The 24,538-nt window shown below is 39.7% G+C and overlaps 1 long non-coding RNA gene across 1 annotated transcript in view; it reads left to right on the plus strand.

Annotated features, from left to right (window-relative positions):
* Positions 1–3,928: 3,928 nt before the first annotated feature.
* LOC110342079 overlaps positions 3,929–24,538 on the plus strand; it is an 80,890-nt gene continuing 60,280 nt past the window's right edge. Inside the window, exons 1-2 of the long non-coding RNA XR_005877632.1 lie at positions 3,929–4,042; positions 15,778–16,146. This is a non-coding gene — a long non-coding RNA (uncharacterized LOC110342079). The remainder of the gene's footprint in view (positions 4,043–15,777; positions 16,147–24,538) is intronic.

Below are 24,538 nucleotides of genomic sequence, written 5' to 3' on the forward strand. Positions count from 1 at the left end.
CTTCCAAACTCAAGTTGGAAGTTGCAGCTCTCTCTTCACAAAAGCCTGTTTCCATGTTGCTGATTCTTTATGCGACTCTGCCAGCCTCAGTTTGCTGCACAGCAATGAAGGTGCCAACTCACAGCTGTCATCCTTCCTCAACTTGTTCAAAAGAAATACCAAAACTGGTATTATCCTGGTGTTTAGTACCTATCACCAGATAACCGGCTTCCTCTCCGTTTTGTTCTGGTTATTCCAGAACATTGCCAATCCAACACTCAGCCAGTCAGTGTTTCCTATATACTCCCTAGAATTCCCTGCCCGTGTGCTTTATTTAATGGAGCTTCTTGTGACAGGAATGTTCTTTTCTCCTCCTTCCCTCACATGCTCATACTTTTTCTAAAAACCCATCTCTAGTTCTTTTCTTTCCATGCACCATTTGGCCAGAGAAGCCTTGCTTTTCTCTAAGCTCCTGTAGCTTTCTATGAGCAGAGCATGGGCAATGGCACTGGGAATTCCCTGCATAGGCAGTGCTATGCTGCAGTTCAGTTTTGCCCCAAAGATAAGTTTGGTCTCCTCAAGATAAGATTTATGTCTGAGCTCCATTTCTTTTTCCCATAGTATTTAATACACATTCGGGGACTAGGGGGATGAGTTTGGACACAGTAATTGAGCTGTTGTACATATTATAATTGCTGGTAATGTAAGATGTGGCAACTTGAGGATGGAATATTCTATCAAGCATGGTCCCCTGAATTCTCTGCTGCCTGGGACAACCTAATGAAAAACCCAGTCAGGAGTGGCTGCCTGGAGAAGTGGGTTGGAAAGGTTTCTAAGGTTGTGTCTTGTGCTAGTAGGATGTAGTGCTGTGATTGATTGGTAATGTCTACCATGAGAATTGACAGACAAGTCAAACATTGTGTGGTCAGACTTAATGTTTTCATGTTGGAACAGAGAAAATCCTGAAGAATGGAGTGAAGGGGCTTACAATGGAAAGTAAAGTGACTCTCCTGAAATTGTCATGGAACTAGCACAGAATTAGAACTCTTGGGCTAGGAGCTTGTAGTAAATTGTAGAATTTCTATTTCTCTGCATGCATAAGGAATTACCAACACTCATTTACCTGCCTCACAATGAAAGTGTATAGCTCTTGGTTATAAGAACAGAATGAGACTCAATTGGCTAGATCAGTTTGTCACATCCTAATTCCAGTCACTTTGATTATCCATCTCCAACACATCTCTACCCTTGGCACCCTGCCCTGTGGTGAGTCCTCATCTGAAGCAGATACTTCCAGACTGGACAGCACTACACTTCACTATCTGGTCATCTGGACAGATGTGTAACAATGGGCACAGCTCATTTGCTGTATTTTGCATATTCTCAGCTCACTTTGATTTTCTTAGCTTTAATCAAAAAGTAGATAATCTCATCAGGACAAACCCTCTCAGTTCTGCATTATTCATTTCTTGTGTTTATTCCTCAACTTATTTTAAAGAAAACAAAAACACCTAAAAAGGAAATCTTCCTATTGGTAATCACAGTGTCTCAATCCATGCAGAAATATTTTAGACTAATTAAACTTGTTCTTTGACAAACATATACCTGTGTAATGCATTCTGACTTCTCTCTCACTTCTTGACACTGTGGGAGGTAGTCAGCAGATAGGCCTCCAGTTCAGTTGCAGCTTGAATTTTCTATATCTTACATCCAAAATGTGTGTATCTTCATCAGCTATCTAGGTCTGGTGGGGAACCAGGAGAAATGGCAAGAGCATGTAATGGTATTGGGACTTGGAGCCTTCCCTAACCAACAACTTATAAGGCAGAACACATCACCTAGTACTGGGGTTTTTGTTTCATAGCCTATGGTTTCTAGGAACAGCCATATCAGCCAATCAGGCTTTCTTTCTTCTTTTGCTTTACAATATGTTTTTAAGTTGTTTCACAAGGTAGTAGATTTCTATATATTAGCTTCCTATCGACACAGTAGGTTTCATAGTGTCAAAAGGTATTACATGGGCTTCCGATAAATAAAGGCATCAACAGTATCACCCATCTGTTTACCTTTTGAACTATATAATACCAACCTCTCAGGCATGATGTGTCCCTGATACAGCAATGTCTTCTTCATGTACTTTTTGGTTACTACTTCATCATCCCCATACCTCTGCTTCAATCATTCTATTTCTAATATGGCCCTATATATTTTCATATCTATCTGCTATCCCACCTCATGAAAGGTATCTCTCACTAAAGGTTCCTTTCTAGTTTTCATTTGACCCACATCTAAAGATTCCAAGTTGGGATCTATAGATGTGAGGGAACATGTGTTGTTTATCTATCTGGGCCTGGGTTGCCTCACTCAGTATAATTGTTTTTTTCTAGTTACATTCATTTGTCTACAAACTTTGTAATTCCACTCTCGTTATAGCAGAATAAAGTTCTATTGTATATATGCACCACAGTTTCATTACTTTCCTTCAGTTGTTGAATGTCTGTTGTGTGAGCAGTGATGGGCACAGATAATCAGTTATCTCTTGAATTTGTATAGTTTTCTTTCCAGTGAGGTTCCCAACACTGATAGTTCCACACGTTGAAGAAACTAATTTAGAAACAAAATGAATTATGTCTAAGTTAGTTCATCAGTTTTATGTCACACTTGCCTTTAAGGCCCAAGAAATAACTCTAAGTATTGACTATTTTAAATATTAAACACCTTTTATTGAACCACTGACAACTCCTTAACATTAAATGAAACTTAGAGTAGTAAAAATGGGCCCAACATTTAAAGTCCATTATAATTGCCCCTGAGTGGTGTAATGAGTGGCTTCGTATGTACCAAGCTCATATTAACTAGAGTCTTGTTGAGTGGTTCTGCTTTGAATAACTATAGAAACGGACTTCTTCCATTCAGAGACAGAAATTCAATCAAAATATTAGAAGTTTAGAAAATCTATGGTACTTCACCCCATCCCAAGGCCAAAGAAGAAGATGAAACTGCAGGAAGAAAGAACTTCATGAAATGACAGGAATGCCAATGGGAACTAGCGACATAAAGACATTAAGCCAAGAGAACTTGTGTTGAGAAATAAAGGTCTGACTATGACAGAAAACCAAGGAGAAATGACTGTACCAAGTTAGTTTAAGCTGAGCTTGTAACTGTCCCCATGGTACATCTTTTGACAAGTTGCCTTAGAGAGGTCTGGGGTAGTCACTAAGAGCATCCCACAGGAACTTGTCACTGTCAGATAATAGGATTTTGGTGATAGTCTGAAATCAACAGTGATTGCAGGAGTGATCTTCTTGATCTTCTTCATCATGTTTATAAAATCATGCAATAGATGCAAGATGGGAGCTGGGAAGACTTTTCAGTGTATAAAGCACTTGGCATGTGAGCTGAGGATTTGAATTCAATCCCCAGACTGTGTGTAAAAAGTCTGGCATGGTGCATAGACTTGCGGTCCTAGTGATAGGGAAATAGACACATGTGGGTCCCTGGAACTCATGATGAATTGATGAGCTTCAAATCCTGATGAGATCTCAGAAATATTTTGCAATTTCTTCTCCTTTCTCTTCAGCACAATTGGCTTCCTGGCCAGTCCCCAGCATCAGAAGCTGAGAGGTTGGGCTGTGGTTTGCCTGTAAAATGAAGTATATTCTAGCTACTGTATGAAACATCCAAGGCAGTAAAAACAAGACAAACAAAATCCCTCAGAGCTGAGATCTCCTTTGTGAACAACAAAAATCCCTAAATTAACCCTTTCAGGGTAACAGACCTGACATAGTCAAGTTTAGTCCATGGGTAAGTGCAGGGATGTGATGTGGAGGGAACACGTTTTGAACAGGAAGTGGATACTTATCACAGCCCGAAAAAGAGGACCATTGTCCACAGAAGTGGCTTCATTAGTCCCAATTTTACAAAAAAATGTCATTTTCTTTTGCTTTTCTGTAGTAACTGCACTGTTGCACCAATACAAGATGTCTACTTTAGAATACTTGTTCAAGATGTTTGAAGATTGCTTCAGTGAACCGCTTTGTAAAGATGGAGAGAAAAGCCACAGGTGAGCAGAAAATATTTACAAAGGGACTGTTATCCAATATATGCACTGGATGCAGAAATCTGACTCAGCTGCGCACACCTGTGTTACTAGAACACAGGCAACTGAGGTATGGGGATCTCAGAACATCCCTGCAAAAACATTTAGACATGAACATCACCAGGGTGTATAAACAGATGTCAGATAAACACGAAGGGTTAGCGAGATGACTCGGTAGGTAAAGGTGGTTACCAGCAAGCCTGCTGATCTGAGTTTGATACCTGGGACCCACATGGTGGTAGGCAACAACTGACCATTTCAAGTTGTCCTCTGACCCATGCACACTGAAGCAACTGCACACACTCACAAGCAAATAAATAAAAACTTAATATACAAATTTAAAATCAATATACACGGGATGAAGTTTAAAATCAAAACAGTAAGGAACTATTTTGCAATGATACTTACTAGAGCACCCAGAATCCAGGACACTGACACCGTGGGATGCTGCTGAGGATGTAGAGATATAGAGGGATAGGAACTCTCATTCATGGCTGGTAGGAATGCCAATGCTGCCGCCATTTGGAAAGACAGTGGGCAGGTTCTTATAAAATTAAACATGCTCTTACCATATGATTCAGCAATTGTCATCTGAGTGTTGAAAACATATGTCTGCACAAAAACCAGCACATGGATGTTTATATCAGCTTTATCCTTAATTGGCAAAACTTGAAAGCAGAAAAGATGTCTTTTAGTAGGTGGATGGATAAATGAGATGTGCAACCTGCAAGAATATAGTGTTATCCAGTACAAAGGGGAATGCTTTCCCACGCCATTGGAGGGCATGGGAGAACTACCAATGTGCATTCCTAAATGAGAGAAGCCATCACACTACATGATTACAACTACATGGCACTCAGATGTCAATTGAAGATTTTTTTCAGTAGACAGGTTTAAAAGAGACAAACAGATGGAACCTGTTACAGCGATATTTTCATTTTACTTAATGCATACAAATTACTGTTGTTTCAACTAAAGTTTCAGTTAAGATTTTTTTACAGGTCAGTTTTCATACTGACGTTTTGAAATTTGATGTGTACAACATGTAGCCCTTCAATCAGGGCTCACCACCAGTACCTGGCTGCCAATGAGAGAATTAGGTAGTTTTAGGTGGAGGATGAGGGTGGAGAGATGTTGTGTGGGCTTTTATATGTGGAGCCAGAGGTCAAAACCTTGTGCCTTCCACAGTCACTCATCACCATATTATTTGGGACATGGTCTTTCTCTGAACCTTGAGCTTACTGAGACCTCTATTGTTTGACCAGCAAGCTCCAGGGATCTGGTTTTCAGCACTGGGTTTATAGGTTTGCCCTACCATGCCTGCTAGTGTGGTAGGCACTTAACTGAGTCACCTCATCAGCCAGAGAATTCAGGTTTTGTAACTGCAGCAGGCAGGATTCTGAGGGACAGCTTGACTGGCAAGTTTAGCACAAGTGAACACATACTTTTATTCTGCTGAAATTCATTGGTATCTACTCTGTTCTTGGAGGCCCTATGCTAGGAGTGTGAATGTGGCCAGGTGCTCTCACCAGTGGAGTTTTTACTACAGCAAATAAGTAGAACAACAAGCTAATAAACATAAAATATGGGTGACGTAAAGAAGAGCCAGAACTCTGTGTATGTGTATACATATTCTGTATATGGCGAAGACTATAATTTTGATGCAGTGATGATGAGAGGAATTTCTTTTTTTTATTTTTCGAGACAGGGTTTCTCTGTGTATCTTTGTAGACCAGGCTGGCCTAGAACTCACAGATGTCTGTCTGCCTCTACCTCCTGAGTGATGAACTAAAGCCATGTGCCACCACTGCCTGGCTGAGAGGGATTAAGTAACATTTAAGCAGAGACTGACGGAAGCCAGCAAGAAATGCCCAAGGAAAGAGTGCCGCATGTAGAAGGAGCCAAAAGAGAAACAGGGCTGAGTTGGGAGCCAGCTAATGCAGGACCTCTAGGGTGTGTTAATGTTCTCTCACGTACGACAAGAATTCTGTGTGTGTGTGTGTGTGTGTGTGTGTATGTGTGTGTGTGTGTGTAGCATATGTATAACTGTGATCTTCCTGTCTCTCTGCTTTCCCAGACAGTGTTAGGATTATAGCTTCATGTATGATGTATCTAGCATTTTTCTACAGGTAGTGGAGATCTGAACTCAGGTCCTCACACTTGTTAATCAAGCGGTCTTTCCCACTGAGCCGTGTCTCCAGTCCCATTCCAGAGAGTGTTCCTAGACTTTTGAGTCAGAGAGCAGGGTGTTCTAATAGACAGGCTTTAAAAGATAATTCTGGCTTTAGTGTAGAAAATAGACAGAAATGAGTGAGCCATGAAGCTCGTTATTATGTGGAGAGTTATGAGGAATACTTCCAAATGCAATGAGCTGGGAGTGCTAGCGGCTCTTGATAGAAAGAGTATGTTGGTAATCAGAGAGTGTTTTTCACATTACACCGCTGAACTCTCTAAAATGAACTGTTAAACCTGGGGACTCAGGCCAGAATCGACTGTTAAAACTAGGGAAGGATGACTGAGGGTGACTGACATCCGGGAGAAATTTGACCAGGGACTTGGGGAAAAGCCAGACCATTCCTTAGCCTAGCCATTTCTCTTTCTTAGGAGTCTCAAGGAAGACTGGGTAACAGAATATGAGGTGGAAAGAAAGAACTACACTCTGTCGTTAGCGACCTTGTACCTCAAACTCCAGGGTAGATACATTGGGTTAAAACAGCAGTAAGAGTAACACTGTCTCTTATTGTTAGCTGATCTTGTATTTAACACGCGTTTGTAGATATATTGGCTAAAACAGAACCTAAAACAAACAATGACAACAAATGAGCTGGGGAGATGGCTCAGTGACATTGCTGTGAAACCGTGAGGACCTGAGTTCAGATTCCCTGAACCTACACAAAGCTGCACACAGCAGCACACAAATACACGTGCAGTTTGTAACCCCAGCACTCCTGTGGTGAGATGGGAGACAGAGACAAAAGATTCCCCCGAAATATATGGGCCATATAACACAGCACACACAGGGATGTACAACAAGAAACCTGTGGCAAATAGGTGAAAGCAAGGACTGATACCTGAAGTTGCCCTTGACCTATGCACACTGTGGTATACACCCATACCCATCCTATTCCCCTAAACTTACAACTACACATATATACCCACTACACATATATGCACAAACAGAAAAGTTTAAAAATGTGAAAAGCACATGGTCATCCCTGTGTGAGTGCACTGCACTATCATGCACACGCACACACACACACATGCATACTCACATACGCCACATTACGAGGCATGGACAGAAACAAAAGGGGGTGGGATTCCTCTCTGCTAGGTTATACCTAAATCTTTGAGTCTTATCCTAAGAGACGAAAACCCCTTGTCAATGAGCTGTGAGCTTCATAAGGCTGGAATCTTACATTATTTATACTTACTTGTACCATACTCGCAGAAATAGAATACCTTCTACTTTATCTACAGTTATCCCATCCACCCTCTCCCTCCACTGCATCCTCTGTCAAATGAACATCATTGCTGACTTTGCAGCAGATAGGTGTGGCCATTACATTCTGAACTCACAGTCTACCATTAGAAAACAGTTGTCACGATGGCATGGAAGTTCTTTTCAGAGGAACGACAGCTCAGTGTGAGAACATTTTGGATTTGCTTCCAAAGTCCAGGATAAGGGAAGATGGGGAAACAGAGGCACCCTCCTAAATCCCACTGTGTTTCTATTCAGAGACTTATGGCATGTGTAAGGAATAAAAGATACACACCACTGGTAAACTCATTGGCAGCATCGGCAGCATCCAGGTAACCTCAATATGACACTGTGTTTTCAGAATGATTGTTACTTGGCAAACTTAAGTGGTGATAAAGCCTTATTATTGTGTATAATCTAAGCTTTTCCTGAATTAAGTGGAGTGGAGAGTTGGGTATATGATCATTTTTAAAATGCTGGGTTCATGCAACTCATTCATGTAATCTGTCATACAATACCTCTTATCATAATTTTACCACAAATCATGAGTAAACTAGATAGGAGAAAACCTAAAATTTCTCAGACTAGATGCAATTGCATTTCTTTCACAGTAACATATGTAGTTGAATTCCTAATTAAGTCTGCATGCTTCTTTTAAAATAATACATTTTATAGATAAAGTTCTTTGTAAAAAATATATTTGCATTAATAGGGTTAACATAGGCACTCCCCTCCAACCCAGAGTTTTGAACTTTCTCCAGAGGTGTGTGATGTTTGTCTTCCTGGTGGTGGTCTTTGTGGGATTATGTTAATGTGTAGTTTGAGGTCTGAGGCTGGGCCTCCTGTTTCAGGACTGAGACCATGGAGTTCTATGACTAAGCCCAGCGTCAGGAACTGGGAGGGAGGCAGCCTCAGGCTCCACAGTGTTTGTTAGATGATGCTTTGTATACTAGGGCCCTGAGATAGGAATTTGAGATGGATGGAAGTCTGGTTTATAGCAAAAGATGATAGAAGTGTCTCTTTATGCAAGAACTGTAAAAACCACTGTCTGATACCAGATCAGTGAGCCAAACATTTTTGCTTTTTCTCTATGCTGGTGTTAGCCTCTGTAGAATTGTATACTAAAAAATGCCTTATTTTTACTACACTCTTCAGTTTACTTTGATCTTATTTTCAGCAGTTGGGCCTGATTGGTGGGTAAGATTGGTACTCTTAATGGCAATGATCATATGGATAATTCTTATATTGTAAAGCTGAAAGGTAAGATGATTCTTTTCTTTCCTACCTCCCTTCATTCCTATCTCCATCCTGCAACACCAATTTATTTATTATATTCCCAGAAATTTTTTATTGTCAACAAAAGCACACAAATCCATCCAAATTCAGATAAAGCTATAACAAAAACTTGCAGAAGTAGACTCTAGGTAAGTCTCCCATTTCAAGCCTAAAATCCTCTAGACCCATGATCATTAACTCAAAGAGACAGCTTTCTGATGTGCTTATGTTGATAGCACACATCTTATTTGTCAGGAAATAACAAAGAATTCAGCAAGCTCCTTCACTGGGAGTGAGCAGTCATAGTATGGGTAGTTATCATCACTATATGGATTAGAAATGATATTCCTGCTTCTTAGAGTATTTCTTTTCAGATCAGACAGCAACACAAAGAATGCAGAAATGCATTCAGAGCCCTGCTTTATGAATTAACTTTGCTTATTGCATTTCTTTGCTGGGGATTGCAATCACCCTGGAAGTACAGGGATCATGCCAGAAGGCCTGCCACCAAGACAGTAACATAGAAAGTTGGGACAGTGATAAAGTCAATTAAAGTTAGACAGCAATCTTAGGGATTTTCTGATCTACAGTTTCATGGTAACAGCTTCTACCTCTGCAAAGTCAGGAAAATATCTTCATCCTTTTTGTTGGTGTTGCTTGACACACACAAAAGGGAAACCTGCTGAATTATTAGAAGTCTGGTGGTAGACTGGGATAAAGTTTCATCTTAAAAATATATAAACCAATAGTTACACAGATATAAGTTGAATTTTTAGCTATATAATAACCAAGAAATTAAGTAAAAAATGAATATAAAGATAAAACACTAAATAAACAGTTAGATTAAGTCAAATACCACTTTCATTTCCTTTCAACAAGAATTTTCTTAATTTCCCATTTAATAATAAATTGAACAAAATATTTTCAGTAATTGTGCATGATGCCATGTATTAGAAATAAGGCTCACGGGATTGGGGGGAAGGGGGAAGGGGAAGGAGAAGGAGAGGGAGCTGGGAGTAACATGTGTGAAAAGTTAAATGAAAACTTTTTCAAGATAGAAAAAAAAGAAATAAATCTCACAATGTATTTTATCTTGGGTGTAAAGCCAGTCCTTTTGAGAGGAAAAAGCATGCACACATATACATGTTTGCATATGTATATACGCAAAGTCCCACGAAATTCTCGTTTCTCTGATTCTTTGGGTTCCTGTGTACATAGCAAAGATGTAGATTTAGTTCAGTCACAAGGCAGACATTTTCTTATTGTGAGTGGATAGAATTTGTTCTTGCTAATTTAACATCAGAAATTTGTTGCAAATGATAAGATGGCTTCATATATGGTGAGGGATTGAAAGAGCAAGCTTGGAAAAAGCTGGGAATCAAGGCAGTTCTGTTCAGAAGGATTTATTTCATAGCATAGTACAGCATGGTGCTTTCCAAACCAATCCCTGGACTTGTGATGGTTGAAACTGAGTTGCCTAGGAGTGGTACCCTGATGGTTTGTTTGTTCCTATGTTCATCCTTAGAAGAATAGAGTTGACTTTCATCAACTGATCAGCCCAGTTGGACCCAAAGATGGGGTAAGAACAGATCTAAAAGGAGGCATATTGGTGAACCCAAGTAGCATGCAAACAGCCCATGCTATGCTCCTCACTCTGACCTTAGTTGGCATTCCTGTCCCTGAATGGAGAGCTGAGACTGTCCTCTCAGACAGGTCCCCCTCACTGTACAAGCACAGCATGGCATGACATCATGAACCCCTAATGTCATACCTGAAGAGCTGGGTCTTGGACTGCTGTGTTTCATCTTTTGTTTTTAAATCACTTGCCTACTCTTTGTATTTTGGATTTTCCCTCTTGTCTATCTTACTAAGTTGTTATAGATATACCTGCTGTGTAGATGCCTATAAAATCTTCTAAAGTATCCTGGAATGTTTCTGTGAGTTTGAGAATCCTTGTTGAGTTCAAGAGCCCTGGGAGGGTTACAAGCATAGAGACTCTGAACATGCTCTATATTCAGGTGCCAACCTATAGCTTTGTCATATACCTTCCAGAATAGCTATGGATTCATGACAACTTCATATGCCCTGCTATATATTGAGATCAATGTCATTTCAGGAATATGTGTTCTAGAGAGTTAGACAGGTGGTGTGTTTATATATCCTCTATATTTAGACCTCACCTTGGAAAGCAAAATCTTACCATTTGAGAAACACTATTCTATGTGGCTGGATCAAAATACTCCCTAGTCCTCAGGAATCTGTTTGGATTTTTCTTTTTCTTTTAATTTTTAAAACTTTTGAGATTATAATATAGTCACATCATTTCCCCTTCCATGTCCCCCTTCATACCCTGCTAAGTAGCCCCTATTTCTCTGTTTAAAATTCATGACTCTTTTTTCTTTAATTGTTGACACATACACATGTGCATGCACGCACATATACAGTCCTACAATACATTTCTTGTTCTCTCTCTCTCTCTCTCTCTCTCTACATATATATATATGTGTGTGTGTGTGTGTGTGTGTGTGTGTGTGTGTAAGAATTGTGTTGTAGGTGTATCTGTAGTGACTGGGATATATAACTCTTCATTTTGATTTGTTGAGGATTTTTTGTAATGGTTTCTGTCTGTTCCAAAGATAAGTTTCCTTGATGATGGATGAGGACTACATTAATCTGTGGGTATAAGGACAAATATTTCTAACGTAGCTAGTACTGGTTTGGTAAAGTTGTAATTGAAGGTTCTCTTGCAATATCAATGACTTTATTAGACTGAGTAGTTGACTAGATTTCCAGTACTGGGCATGGTTTTCCTCTTGTTAAGCAGGTCTTAAGTCCAATTAGAAAGCTGCTTGTTATTGCCAAGTTATGCTCACCACTACTCCATCCTTAGGGTTATTGTGCTGTGCTAATCATTGTTGCGTTCACAGACATCATAGCTAGGTAGGACTGTTGGTTGTTTGCCTACTTTGGTACCAACTTATGGTATGATGAAAGCTGGTCCTCAGGGAGGAGACTTTTAGATCAGTACAATTCAGGGGTTTCTGGGCCCTGTGCCTGACTTACATGATGTCTTCAGCAATAAGGACTTTCCTTCCATCTAGGGGCAGGTGGCAACCAAAGACAATGGCAATAACCCATACTGGTTTTAGAGTCTCTTGAGCATTCCTGACCAATGTCTTGAAAGAGAGCTTCTCACGCCTGGTGCTGGGTGTTTTCGTTAGATGATCTATGGCTCTTGGGAATGCTTTGCCAACCATTAGAAAATTATCCTGTTTAGCAAATGCATCCAGAGGAATCAAGCAATGCTTCAGTACTTTAGTATGCATCGTAAAACCCAATTCTAGTAAAGCTGAGCTCTCAAGTTTGACAGCCATGCCTTGCTTTCACAGGGACTGACTCTTTTCAAGTGATTGTGGAGATTTTTATTTCCATGTTAGGCCAGTTTTCTCTGTTGTGAAGTGGATTTCTTTGCTATTGCTGAGAGACTGAGGGATCCAAGTCCAGGGAACAAACCTTATGTAGTCATGAGGCATCTTCCTGCTAACATAGATATTACAAAGTGCTGGAGAGAAGAAAGCATTGAAAATATATGTGAGAAGGGGAGCTTTTACCTGCAAGGACAGAGCAGGCCAGGGATTCTGAAACAGCCTCTCAATCTTTCATGGACATTTGCTGGAATGGATGATTGACCCCAAGACCTTCCACATGGTAGACAAGCACTCTACCACCTGTCTGTATTCCCAGCACTAATCTGCAGTTTTTTTGAGCAATACCTGAGGTCAGAGATGTCCAAAGTCACACAGTTGGTGAACTGGCCAGAGTTGTGTTCCTATTCACAAACAACCACACTATTTTTCAAGGACCAACTCTTCAGCTGTTTTGTAAAGAAGTCTGTAACCTCACCTCCTGTTTTATCCAGTTCTTTCCCTCACCATACATTTCAGTGTTGTTTCTGTAAAGGTACCTGCTGCTCAGTCCCTGAGAGCCATTCTTTTTTGTCAAGGATGGATAAGATATTTTGCTGAATAAACAAACCCATAAGTTTTCATATATGATAAAGATAAAGAAACACTTAGCACATAGGAGAGGCTCTACAGAATACAATGAAATGGAAGAGAGTCTTTGGAATAGAGTGTTTTTGTCCACTCACAGGAGTGTGGCATAGCTGAAGTATGGACTTGTGAATTATTGAATATTTCTATAGTTTTAGCACCCACATCCTTAACTGTAGTTGGAATCTTCTCCAAGTTCACTTATTTCTATTCTTTTGGTGTGCGTTACAGTGCGACCTTGGCTAACATTGTACTGAAAACTTAATAAATGAAGCTATTATTTCTTTTCGATTATTCATGATATTGCATACTGACATCCTATCTCTTCCCAAAATAAAAAATAACCTCTTCACAGCAGATATAGCCCAATTAATAGAGTACTTACCTAGCACTCATGAACCTCTGGATTGGATCTTTAGCACCATATAAATTGTAAGCAGGACCATGTGGCATATGCTTGCAATCCTGTCATCCAGGAGGTGGAGAAAGGAGGATCATAAATTCAAGGTAATACTCAGTTATATGGTCAATCTGAGATCATATTGGGATATCTGAGACCCTGCTTCAACAAAGGAGTGAATAGAGCTGGGGAGATATCTCAATGGAAAAAGTTCTTGAAATGCAAGTGAGGAGTCAGAAGCATACTCCCAGAACTGATGTAAAAGTTGGAGCAAGAGTTGTGGTGGCTGCCTGTAATCCTAGTACCTAGGAAGTAGAGACATGAATGCCTGGGGTAAGCTGGCTAGTCAGACTAATAAATTATAAAGTTCCGGGTTCAGCTGAGAGACCCAACTTCAGTAATAACACTGGAGAGCAGTCTAGAAATAAACACAACATCAACTTCAGGTCCACTATTCATCCACACATGTATGAATATGTCTACAGATTTGCATGCACACCACATAATATACCAAAACATTAAAATTGATAAGTAAAAAAAAAAAACAGTTTTTCAATGATCTGTAGCTTCCTTGTCTGCAAGACACTCCCTGCTCTCTGAGCCTCACTGTGGCCCTCTGACTTAGACGGATGGACTGTCCTCCTTGTTTTATGGATAATGAGCTTGAGCTGTAAGCTATTTTGCTATAGACAGTAGAACTGAGTTCCACACCAGGTCACTGTGCTCTATGCTCTCTGTTGTTTCACTTTGTCACATAGCTTCTCCCTAGGCTCATTACTCAGAGGCTGCCTTCATTTACCCAGGTCTCCTGAGGCTTTGCTTGCCCACAAAGGAACATGATGTGAAGAGCTTTCAAGCATCTACCATTGGGGCAACATCTGCTCCTGCATCATTATTTATATCTCATAGTTGTTCTCAATTAAAGGCCAGTATGGTATGATCAGTGGGGTCAGCTCCATCTTGCTGTTATACTGAAGTCCTTTCACTAACTCACTGAAGGCTTCATACAGTCTCCTCTCTAGAGTTAACCACCAGCCCCATGCAGATCTGCTATAATTAAGTATTGATTTTATGTTATGTGAATATACAGAGGCATTTCATCTCATCTGTGTGCTGCTGTTAACTGTTTCCAGAACAAAATATGTGATTATCAGTGGGTATTCTGTTGCTATATATGGTGAATGCAATCTCTAATCCATGTAGTTGTGGAGACATTATGGTGCATCATCAAGTCTCATAAAAAACCATTCTGCTTTTGCAGCTATTGACGCTGCTTTTGTCCCAAGAAGTAGCTGCACAGATTCTTCACACGCTACTCTTTAGTTCCACTTTGACTCTGCCGGAAGGGGAGTCTAGCAAAGTCAATTTGTTCTAATGTAACATGCTATGACTTCAGATAAATGGAGGGCTAGAAATTATTTGGTTTTTGTTTGTTTGTTTTGGTCCAGGGTGTCACACACCACAAGTCATTATTTTGGTAGCCTGCTATTCCAAAGAAAGTTTATACCATTAACATTATCAGGAAATGTGGCAGGGTCTTGGGTCTCTCCTCACCTTTATATGGAATTCATGGGTTCCTGGGTTGGAATGGGATGGCTCTATTTTTGTGGGTTTGTTAAGGGAAGTATATTGGGGAGGGGAGGCGGCTCTTATTACCACCAGTGTAATGAAGGCTTGAGGAATTGGGATCTGAGTCAACTGAATTGTGAGGCTTTTCTTCTACTGAGCCACTGGTTTTCTTGATTGGCAACTTTCTAAATAAAGATACCAGGTGTTTGCCTAATACCATAGCCTATATTGAGTTTTCCATCAAGTGTGGCAGGGGGGCAGGGGGAGTTGGTTAGAAATGCCCATGTAGATAGTGCCTTTACTTTGCCCAGCTGTTGAAAATATTGGTTCTGAGTATGGAGTAATGAGCCAACTAAAAAGCCTTGTCTCCATTGATGGCATTCTATAACATGGCAGTTTTTCCTTTTCCCTCTTGCTTCCTCGAGTTTCTCGCATCATTCTTTTCTTTCCTGTTGCAGTATGAAGACATTAAATATAGCATTGTAGACAGATTGGTGTTAGGGGAGAAATTTCCAATCTTGTGCAGCATTGTGGTCTCTGTCCTTGAAACTCACACTGAATTCCTCAAACTACATCCTAAGTGTCACTTTATCACATCCTATTCACCTGAGTGACTTAAGAGTTCAGAGCAGGGAACAGCAGGCAATTGCCAATCACACCATAAAAGTGCCAGCTGCATCTTAAGTATGTCACTCAGCAATCCAGTGAATAGACCAGAAACAAATGTATAAAGTAAGACAATCCTTTTTGTGTGTCCTCCCCAAATATATTTCATCAAAGGTCTTTTATTAATAGATAATGTTACATAAGTTAGGAATGCTTTTATTGGTACCTAGAGTTTTCCTTCCTTTTATTTTTTATTTTTTGACACAGGGTCTCAGTAACCAGTTCTGCCTTTAAGCTTTCAGTGATCCTCCTGTCTCAGCTTTCTCTAGGTATCTATGGGTGGAAGATGGAAGATCAATGCAGAACAAGACAAAGGTTTGGGATCAAGTCCTGTCTTCAAAGCTATAGGATATTGAAGAAATAAGTAATTTATCTTCTTGAAGCCTCCATCATCTTTTCAATAGAAAGGATCAGGCACTGGGTACTGGCCTTGGTACTGAGAAACAACTTAAAAAGGAGAAACGATTCATCTTGGCTCATGGTTTGAGGGGTCACTGCCCATTGTGGTAAGGAATGCATGGCTGTGGGAGTTTCCTCATGTCTGGATGACCAAGAAACAGAAACTAGTCTCAAAGCAGGGAAAAACCGTTGCTTCTATGACTTGTCTTCTGGCAATTAATTTTCCCAGGTAGGTACCACCTACTTTATATTCCACAGTCTCTACCACCAGATGGGGACCATGTTTTCAAACACATGACCCTGGGAAGAACCAAATGAGGACATAACAAAGGGCTTTGTAAATATTAAAGAGTGAATAGACAGCAGGCTAATAAGGCTACCAAGACTAGTACCTGGTTCCCACTAGGAACTCACTGGGACAGTTTGCTGTCACACTGCCTACCACAGCGCACACAAGTCATTTGTAGTTAGTTGCAGTGGAGTGACTAGATATTTCCCAAAGTTTTGCTGTTTATTTTGAAGCTGTTTGTACTACCCATAAGTTTCTAAAACAATACGTGAACTGAACTGAAGAATTAAAAATGTGCCAAAATTTAATGGGCCCATCTGGATGTTGGTCATGAAGTGAGTGATTTCTATGGTCATTTCAGAGTCCTCTGGACCCTTCTCATTATGGGCAAATCCCAAGTTCCAGTCTTACAAATCACAACTCTATAGATTTGAAGAAGGGACTCTGAAATTGGTATGAGTAAAGTCACTACAATGTTAGTGCTTTGCAAACCATACTGCAGCTTTCCAGTGGCCAAAAGGCTATATGATACAGACAAAAATGCATGTTGTTCTAGAGCAGTGGCTCTCAACCTGTGGGTCATGACCCCTTTGGGGTTGTATATCAGATTGCCTGCATATCATATATTTACACCATTATTCTTAACAGTAGCAAACTTAGAGTTATGAATTAGCACTGAAGTAATTTTATGGTTGGGAATCATCACAGTACAAGGAACTGTATCAAAGAGTCACAACATTAAGAAGGTTGAGGACCACTGCTCTAGAGTCTCAGGATTCAAAACAGAGTGCAGTTGGTAGCAATTATAGAGAGAAAATCCCAGTTAAAATAGGGAAGTGCTCTATAAGAATTAGAGCTGAGATTGTTGGAGCCCATTCCCAATGGTGGAATGCCATACTCAGTGGCAGTAGGACCACAATATAATCCTGGTACATGAACTAGCTTGTTGGAGTTCTTTCCCTATGGTGGGGCACCATGCTAAGCCTTAATGAATGGGAGAGGGATTGGCCCTGCCCCAACCTATTGTGCCAGACTGTTGATTTCTCATGGGAACACTTCCCTGTGAGGACGAGTGAATAGGGATGTAATGAGTGGAGAAGAGGGGGGTGGGAGGACAGGTAGGAGGGAGAACTGTGGTTGGAATGTAAAATGATATTGAAAAGGATAAATAAATTATATATATATGCATATATATAAATTAGATCCGACCAGTATGTTGCCTCGATGTGTAGTTTAGTTTGGAAGGGGGTCAAGGTCGTTCAACTAGCTACTAGGGATTTTATAGAGAAGAAGTGAATGCATGCATGTACCTTGTACCAGTTAATTAATTTCATTGTAGTTGGTCACCTACAGGCTTAGGTATCTCACAGGTTTATGATATTCACTGGAGCCCCCAAGTGCTTCAGTTAAGTTACAAAGTACTGTGCAAACCTGATGAGGGTGGTGTCATAGACAATAGAACTGGACTTTGTATCCAGAACTAGAGACACAGTGGGTCTATCTGGTGATGAGAATAAAGGGACATCATGCAGTATGGGTGAGGTCAGGGATAATCTGTTTTGAGGAGAAAGATTCTTTTACACTAACATTTAACGAATTCATTAAGTGAAATTACCATTTCTTTCAAATCAGCATGAGTTTTTCTAACTTTCTCCTAGAAGCTATAAGATTCTTTAAGCTCCTAAGAATTCTGGATATCTTCATGAAATAAAGTGAGTTGCCCAACACAATTTTTGTTTGGGCCCCATATGCATTCTTTCTTGTCCCTTGTAATTCATGATTACTGTGAATGCATATGAAATGCCCTCTTTTGATATTTTGTTTCTACCCTAGAGACTGCTAAAGAATGTTATTTGGGTCAAGCATTTATATCAAACAGTTTTCCTTCTTTCAAGATTTCAAAAATGATAACACCACAACTTTTTGTAAATTCTAGACTCAGTTTCTATTGTTAGCTTTTTGATACTCCCATTGGGGTGACCTATGGTTTTGGGGCATCCAGATGGTATTTCGCTCAAAGCTTATGTGATCCAGTGACTAGACTCAGAGTTTATAATTAGTTGACCCAAAAGACCATGTTAAACTACTTGTTAGTCTTGAAAATTTATAGGACCTTGTGATTCCCTTGAACCTCCCTCCCTTATCTCAATTTTCTCTTTCTTTCTTGAATCAGAGTCTCACTCTGTAACCCAGGATGGCCTTAAACTTTTAGTAATCCTCCTGCATCAGATTCCTGAGTTCTGAGATTATAGACATGAGCCACCATGTTGACTCTTCAGTTGGGTCTGTGTTATATACCTGGTCTCAGCTTCCTAAGGAATTACCATTAATCTGTTGTTTAAAAGTTTTTTCTCGTATTAGCACTTAGATTATTAATGAAATACCTTGTTCTGAAGACTATTTTGAGCTTGCTTGAGATCTAGTTCAGACAACACTCCAGAAGACCTAGTTTTGATAGTTGCATCAGCAAAAGATTTTGCTGAATAGCACTATATATGTTTAATAATACGGTTTTTCCTTTTCTGTCAACTATTTCTTTTGGAACTATTCTCCACGATGCTGAGGTTACCAAAAATATCATTTTTTCTGTCACCACTGGTGTTCTTTTGGGCCCACTTTTAAATGGATGTGACTTGGGAAACCTAGGTGGTTATCTACGCCGGAAAAACCCCTTATCCTAGGCCCTGTCAGGTGGCTGGGACAAAGCAATGCAATTTAGTTGGGGGAAATGGTACGTATTGCGTCCTGTAAGAGCCAGGTTCCAGTAATAACTGCCCGACCCTGGTGATCTTCTGTTTTCAATTTTCCTCTTGAAGAATGCAACAAGCAATGCTGCCCAAGCATATTTTCCATCAAGTGTTCCCCAGTTTGTGAGCTGCTGGGCACATTTCCTCTCTTCAGTGCTGGAATAAGTGAACATCAAATACTCTTTCCTAGGGTAACTTCTCAGGCACCTACCTTATAGCATATGCCGAATAAGAAGGGGGTTCTGCATGTGTGAGCATAGAGACATAGAGGCGCAGCTTTAATCTTGGTGCTAGGGGGTTAGTTTTGTTTGGTCTTTCTGACTTGCATATTAGCATGGTGTTTGCTAATTAAAAGAACAAACAGCACTCATTGCCAGCACCAAAATGAATTTGTCACATCTACCTCATACAAAGCCTTCCCTGGGCTTTGTTCTTAGGCAAGCCATATGATCCATCCTATTTAAAATTGTTAGCAAGGAAGAAGTCTGGGTACCCCTGGTGGGAGGCTGTGGAGAGATATTCAATGTCACCTCCTCAATATTCCCTTGCATCAGCTTGAGAATGTCAATGTGAAAAGATGATTAGTTTTTGAAATCCCTTTTAGGAAATGCCCTGGATCTTTGTATAAATTGCTGTCCACCAGGGGCATAAATTCAAATAACTTGAACATTCTTGGTTTGATAAATGTGTTAAACTGAATCATGATTTCAGCTCCTTTCTCTTTCTCCTTTTACTTCATTTTATGCTAAAGAGCCATTTAACAAGATTCTCCTATCAGTGATCCAAGGATGCACAACAAGTTATTTCAGAACTCAAAGAACATTTTGGGAGGCTGGGGAGTATAATAGCACTTGCTGTACAAACATGAGGAGCTGAGTTCAAATCACCCAAACCCATGTTACAAAATAGTGTGACGATTGTATCTCCAACACTGTGGGGCAGGAGATGAAAAGATCACTGGGACTTACTGGCTCCAGGTTTAGTGAGAGACCATGATTCAAAGGAAACAATTTAGAGAGTAATAGAACAGGACATATCCTCTTCTGGCCTCCTGTGTGCAGACGTGTATGTGTGTGTGTGTGTGTGTGTGTGTGTGTGTGCCCTGCCCCACCCACAATAACTAACATTTTTATTAATGTTATAGTATCTGGGGGCTAGGAATACAGGAAATCTAAGTCCTGGACTCAGTCTGTCTGGAAATCATAGTGGGATGTGAATAAGAAAGTGAACAGGAGGTTCACTCACATGGGCATAATTGAGGCATCTCATTTTCTATTTGTGAACCTAGTCTCATGGCTTCCTGAGTACCCTTAGAACATGGGAGCTGGCTTTTTCCCAGCATGAGCAGAAATGGTAGATAGATAGAAAGATAGATAGATAGATGATAGATAGATAGAAAGAAAACAGATACATGATAGATTTATAGATAAGTGAGAGATGATAGGTGATGGATTTATAGACAAGTGATGGATAGATAGAGATAGATAGATGATAGATAGGTGATAGATTTATGGATAGATGTTAGGTGGTAGATTGATAGATAAATGATATGAGAATTTTTATTCTGTTAGCTTTCTTCTATTCACTGTAGGATCTCTGCAAATAGCACAGTGCTACAATGGTTGAAATGTGTCTTCCTACCTTGATCAACCTATTCAAAATAATGCTTCTCAGGCATGCACACAGACTTGTCCCTACAGTGTTTTTTGATCCTGTCATGTTGACAATATTAACTGTTACACACAGTGATGGTCAGCCTCTTGTTTAAGTTCAAGTTTCCAGCTACTGTCATGTTACATTCTGTAAAAAAATCTTTCTTAGCCAGCAAAAAGGTGACAATGTGTACCCATCAATGCCTCATCATCAACTTTTCATTTTCTTGAGACTGATATTACAGAAGCATAGGGGGACTGACATTAATTTCATTAGCATTTGTAAAGACAAATGCCTATTTTGCATTTCCGGTTTTCCTCGGAAAGATAAATTTAAACAAACAACCTGTTGCGAAGAACATGCTTAGAAAAACTGTGTATCAGTGTAGAGTTAGGTTATGAACAAGGTTGCTGAGTTATATTTATCATTTAATGATCTCTAAGTGTTTCTAAGAAATAACCCTTTGTCCTAAAGAAACCTTTGAAGCTCATTATTTTCTTGCTCTTTTAGGCTCAGCAACAGTAAAATAGATAATTTTGCTTGCAGGTCCATGAATGATGACACAGATTATTCTGGCCACATCCACAATTAAGATCCTAAAAGTCCTATCATACCTAGAGAGCTCGTCTTTCACTATACCTTCACAACATACCTTCACCCACCTCCTAACCCATTCAGCCTCTGACCTTTTCTCTATCACCATAGTTGCTTCTTTTGCAGAATTCCACAAAAAATGGTTTTATACAGAGGGTATTCTTTGAGCTTAGGTCTTTTTGGTTAGCACCGTCCTTTTGTAGTGATCTATGGGGCTACAAGGTCAACAGTGTATTCCTTTTGCTTTCTTGGTAGAATCTTCTCCAATGGATGTATTGGGGATCTGCTTATATATTCCTCTGCTAGTACTCTTCAGTTTTCTGACATCAACAATAGCACTAACATAATCATATATAAGTGTTTGTTAAACATAAATTGTTATTTCTCTAGGTTAAATATGAAGAAGTGACATTTATGAGCCACACTCTAAGTAATATACAGTATTAGAAGAACCTGTCAAACTGTTTCATAGAGTGACCATAACATTTTACATTTGTACCAACAAAGAATGGGAACATCAGCACTTGGAGTATCAAGATGCTAAGTTTAGTTTGCAGTGAATTGTGATGTCGGGTACATGTTCATATATATTTGTCCTCTCTACCTCCTGTTTGAGAAAGTAGCTGTCCTGGTCTGTCATTATCATGATGTACATCATCATCATCATCCTAGTGCTGGGAATCAAGTCCTAGGTACATGCTGGGCAAGCACTCCACACTGAACTCTCTCCCTAGCCCTGGTTTTTGGCATTGTATCGATTATTTCCCTGATGTCAGTTTTGGCAAGTTCATTACAAATTTTGCTTTTCTGTCATGTCTAATAACAAGTTGCTAAAATCTAGGTTACAATTGTTATCTTTTTATTAGATTTAAAATTTACATTAATTTATTTATATGTGTGTGCACGCATGTACTCATATGCATACATATGTGCACGTGGCACAGAATGTCTGTGGTGGTCAGAGAACAACTCTTGGGAGTCAGTTCCAACATGTGAGTCCCAAGGATGAGCTCATGTTGTCAGACTTGGAGACAAATACCTTTATTCATATGCTCTGTGAAGTATTTCAAGGGCTCTATTGTAGTCTATACTTCCTATAAAGTTTTATACTTTTGATTTATGATATACTTTAGTCAATTATTTCTGTATCAACTGGGAGATAGACTTGGGTTTATGCATTTATCAAATGTATGGTTACTAATAGTTCTAGCATGTTGGTTATATAGACTTTCCTGTTCTGCCGAATTGCTTGTGAAATTTTGCCAGAAAAATCAACTGGTTATATTTGTTCTTTTTCATAATAGATTGTTTTGAAGGAAGGCAGGTAAAGGGGGGAATGCAGGTTCTTCATATACTGAATAATATTGATTTAGGTTTTGAACTTTTGAGTGTCTTATTTAATCATGTGGAGAATATTGATCATTTTGTTTAGCAGGCAAATAACTTAGTGAGGCTCAAGTCAAAAGTTCCCACTAGCCTCTAGGGACTGTAGTTTCAATGTCTTTTATCATACCCTCAGGATCCTGTGTAGTGGCCAGCAGCCCCTGAGGAACACAGGGTTGACCATTCAAGTTGGTAAGATCTGTGTATGATCAATTTGAGAGTAGCTCTCAGAATTCACAACTTCACAGTTCCCTCCCCAGCATGGCCCCAGTTCCTCTGGCTTTCCAGGACTCCCCATTCTTATTGACTCCCAAAACCCACAGCTGTACTTACTCCATGCTGTTTCACATTTTCTGTGCCTGATGCCTTGCTCAGCCATGAAGCAAAAAGACAAAGTGAAGGACTCTTGCAGAAGAGCAGTCATCTGTGTGTGCTTAACACTCCTAGAGACAGCTGCTTCTTTAGCTAGAGAAGTAATTGCCAATTCCTCAGTTGTGGAGCTAAGACAGAGGAGAAAAAATTAAAACTGGAAGTTTTCCCTACCTCACTGTCTCTAGGAATCCAGTTTCTCACTGCTTAGGCTAGGAGTGAGACCTCCATAAGGGGGTGGGCACAGTGAATGACCAGGTACTCTCAATACCTGAGAACCATTTCTGAATGCCACGTTTCTCTGAAAAAATATGACTTGCTCATTCCTATTGAGAAACTGTCAAAAACTCTCAAATTTCAAGGAAAGGAGAAGGAAACCATTTTGTCTTGTGCCATGACTCTGAGACTAAAATATTGTTTTATTTGAATATCCTGTTAGAAAAAAATGTACTGTGCTGTAACCAGATAGATGGTTGATTAAGTTTCAAAATGGTGGTTGTAAACATTGTTTTCCAGTGGGTATGTTTGTTGGAAAGTTTCCATAAAATAAAACTTCCTCTCATCAGAGGTCACCAGCATCTATAGCACAGTTCAGCATTTTCTCCAAAAATTAACTGCTCAAATATTAAATGGATGACTTCCTGGACAGCTATCAATTGCCAAAACTAAATCAAGAACAGATAAGCAATTTAAATAGACCTATATCCCCTATGGAAATAGAAGCTGTCATCAAAAGTCTCCCAACCAAAAAAAGTCCAGGTCTAGATGGCCTCAGTGCAGAATTCTACCAGAAATTCAAAGAACAGCTTATACCAATTCTTCTCAAAGTGTTCCACACAATAGAAGCAGAAGGGTCTTTGCCAAACTCTTTCTATGAGGCTTCAATAACCTTGATCCCCAAGCCACACAAAGATACAACTAAGAAAGAGAACTTCAGACCAATATCCTTCATGAACATTGATGCAAAAATACTCAATAAAATACTGGCAAATCAGATCCAAGAACACATCAAAACAATCATTCACCACGATCAAGTAGGTTTCATCCCAGGGATGCAGGGATGGTTCAACATATGAAAATCCATCAACGTAATCCACCATATAAACAAGCTGAAAAACAAAAATCACATGATCATCTCACTAGATGCTGAAAAAGCCTTTGACAAAATCCAACACCCCTTCATGATAAAGGTCTTGGAGAGATCTGGGATAACAGGGACATACTTAAACATAATAAAAGCTATATACAGTAAACCAACAGCCAATATCAAACTAAATGGACAGAAACTCAACGCAATTCCTCTAAAATCAGGAACAAAACAAGGCTGTCCACTCTCTCCATACCTTTTCAACATGGTACTTGAAGTTCTATCTATTGCCATACGACAACAAAGGGGGATCAAGGGGATACAAATTGGGAAGGAAGAGGTCAAACTTTCACTGTTTGCAGATGATATGATAGTTTACACCAATGAGCCAAAGAACTCTACCAGGGAACTCTTACAGCTGATTAACACCTTCAGCAAAGTGGCAGGCTATAAGATCAACTCAAGAAAGTCAGTAGCCCTACTATATACAGATGATAAA

Source organism: Mesocricetus auratus, unplaced genomic scaffold, assembly GCF_017639785.1.
Source record: "Mesocricetus auratus isolate SY011 unplaced genomic scaffold, BCM_Maur_2.0 Super-Scaffold_100006, whole genome shotgun sequence".
Taxonomy (NCBI): Eukaryota; Metazoa; Chordata; class Mammalia; order Rodentia; family Cricetidae; genus Mesocricetus; species Mesocricetus auratus.